The sequence below is a fragment of the Tupaia chinensis genome, unplaced genomic scaffold (assembly GCF_000334495.1).
Source record: "Tupaia chinensis unplaced genomic scaffold, TupChi_1.0 Scaffold000047_1, whole genome shotgun sequence".
In the NCBI taxonomy this organism is placed as follows: Eukaryota; Metazoa; Chordata; class Mammalia; order Scandentia; family Tupaiidae; genus Tupaia; species Tupaia belangeri.
Window position 1 is genome coordinate 7,436,780 of NW_006159505.1, and position 2,759 is coordinate 7,439,538.

The 2,759-nt window shown below is 56.3% G+C and overlaps 1 protein-coding gene across 2 annotated transcripts in view; it reads left to right on the forward strand.

Annotated features, from left to right (window-relative positions):
• SLC67A1 (solute carrier family 67 member 1) overlaps window positions 1-2,759 on the forward strand; it is a 33,638-nt gene that overhangs the window by 25,571 nt on the left and 5,308 nt on the right. The window lies entirely within an intron of this gene.

Here is a 2,759-nt window from a genome sequence, read left to right on the forward strand (position 1 = left end):
TTGCTACAGGGCGCGTGCGCTCGCCAGACAGACAGAGAGAGACATAGAGACAGAAAGCAAGAAATCACTCCCCAGAGGGGATGGTCATGCCGCAACCCCTTCTCCTCTCGGGATCTTGGGCATGCACGCACACGCGCCCGGCGTGAGTTTTAAGCCACCGGGTCCAGGACGCGAACCGCGGTCGACTACGTGGGAGTCCAGCGACATAGCCATTGCGCTAACTGCTGGTTCCCAGTGGGGCATGTCTTGAGGGAGGACTCTGACCTATGGCAGCTGGCTGAGATACACATCCCATCTGCCTGCCTGTGTGACCAGAGCAGGTTTCCTAAACTCTCCCAACCTCCATTCCCTGAAGGCTTCCCAGAATTCCCAGTCGTGCTTGCCCCTGGGGGAGAATCGGCTGCATTCCATGTACTAATATGCCACAGCGCTTAGAGGGGCGCTGGGACCGCCAGGGGCTCCATGGAAGGAGCCAGCCTATTGCTGAGATGCTGGGCTGTCACTGCAGGACCTGAGCCTCCGGCAGCTCAGGTCAGGAGGTGCCCTGGAGCAGTCTGAGGGCCCAGACCAGGTCAAGCCCTGCCCCGGCCTGGCTGCCCTTATCCCAACTCCTCCTGGGCGTCTGGACCAGACCCTGGGCTGGCAGGAGCCAGTGGTGACACACCGCCCTGAAGTCTGCCTGACAGCCGGCGTGCAGGAGGGGCTATTCTGGGACCCACTGGCAGTGGGGGAGGGAGTGCTCCACCTCTCCGGAAGCGTGTGGCATTCTTGGCACCTCCAAGTCATCTGCTCCCCATGCCTCTGGCCCCGAAAGCAAAAATAACTCCTCCTGGGAGGGGCTCCCCCATTACGAGCAGGGCGGGGCTGCCCTGGTGGGGATAAAACAGATAAATAAAAATAATAGCAATAACAAGAAGGATCCCAGGTTGGTGGTCACTGGGGCCTCCTCCTTAACAGCTTGCTCCCAGCGGAGCAAGGGCAGGGCATGTGCAATCCGTTCCCACCTGACGAGGACAGACCTCAGGGAACTCTCAGGCACAGACACTGGCAGCCTCTGGCCTGTGCCGGGGGAGGTACTGGGCCTGCCATGGCTGCAGAGGTGACCCTGCCCTAGAAGGGCCTCAGGCTGAAGCCTTAGGATGGAGGGGCACACGGATAGGGGGAGGAGCCAGGGCGTGGCTTGGGGACCCCAATATAGCCAAGTGAATGAGGGAGGAGGGACCCTGCAGAGTTGTGGGGTGTGCCTGAGCCCAAGGCCCCAGTCCAGTGGGCCCTAAACTATGTCTGGAGCCTCTGCAGGCAGCAGGGTTTCTGAGGACTGGATTTTGTGTGTGCAGAATGACTCCTGAAGCCACTACCCAGGGTTGGGGTGGTCCCTGAGGATCCCCGGGAAGTAGCCTCCTCAGCCTACTCTCCACAGTTGGTCTCTCACCTACCGCAGCCCCTGCAAACCATTTCCTGCCCCCTTCCCCGTGAGGAGCCACCCCCTGCAGTGTGGTTCTCTGGGAGCCACAGCTTCCCTCCACTGGCTTCCAGTGAGTGGGGGAGTTGGGGGTAGAGGCTGAGAGGGATGGCAGCCGAGAGGGTCCTACCGCAGGGAGGGGTCACTGACTCTGTGGCTTGCAGACCTTGTTTCCTGCAGACTCCCCTGCAAGAAAGAACTCCTGTGCTGGCCCAGCTCCTTGCTCACCTGTGACCGTCCTTGGACACTGGTCATTCCGAGAGTGCAGGGGTGGGGGTGCAGGCAGCCCAGAGGTACTGGATACTCAGTGCCTGCTGCTCTGCAGGAACAGGCCCCAAACAACACACTTATGATGTGTCAGAGGTCATAGGCCAGCAAGGGGGAATAAAGCAGAAGGTGGGATTTGGGATGGGGTGGTCAGTGCAGGGGGAGCTCTCCATTGGAGCCCAGACTCAGAGGTGAAGAAGCCACAGAGACACTGGGCTTGGGGGTGCAAGTGCAAAGGCCCTGAGGTGGGGACATTATTGTGCCAGCCTGAGGGGACAAGAACAGGCTTTGACCAGTATAGGGCCAGGGAGATCTGCTAAGGCTGAGAAAGACCTGATTTAGTGGGGTAGGAGGGGGGGCTGCTGACCTCTTGGGCTCTACATGAAAGAGGGGACAGATGCAGAGCTGGGACACTTTAGGCTTAGGTGACCGTCAGGGTAGAAAGGGAGAGGCAGGCAGACAGGTGGATGAATGGGAGGACTGAGAAAATCAACCATTCGACATATTTGTTAATTTTTTTAAATTATTACTTAATTTTATTTATTCATTTTAATTTGACAGAGAGAGACACAGAGATAAAGAGAGAGGGGAAATGAAAAAGCAAGCTACAAGGTCCAGGACTTGAACCATGGTCTGCCATGTGGGAGTGTCCAGCACCTTAACCACCACACCACCTGCTGGTCTCCTGCTTATTTGTTAAGTTTATGTAATGACCTATCTGTAAGACACATCTGTTTAAGCTTTTTATTTTCTTACATTTAAAAAAAAAAAAAACGTATTGGGACCAGCAGTTAGCATAATGGCTATGTTGGTGGACTCCCATGTACTCGACCACAGTTCAAGTCCCGGGCTCAGTGGCTTAAACTCATGCCAGACGCATATGTGTGCATGCCCAAGATCCCAAGAGGAGAATGGAGGAGGAGGGATTGCAGAGTGGCCATTCCCCTGAGGGTGTGATTTCTTGCTTTCTGTCTCTCTGTCTCTCTCTTTCTGGTGAGTGCACACGCCTTATAGCAAAAACCTCTCAAAA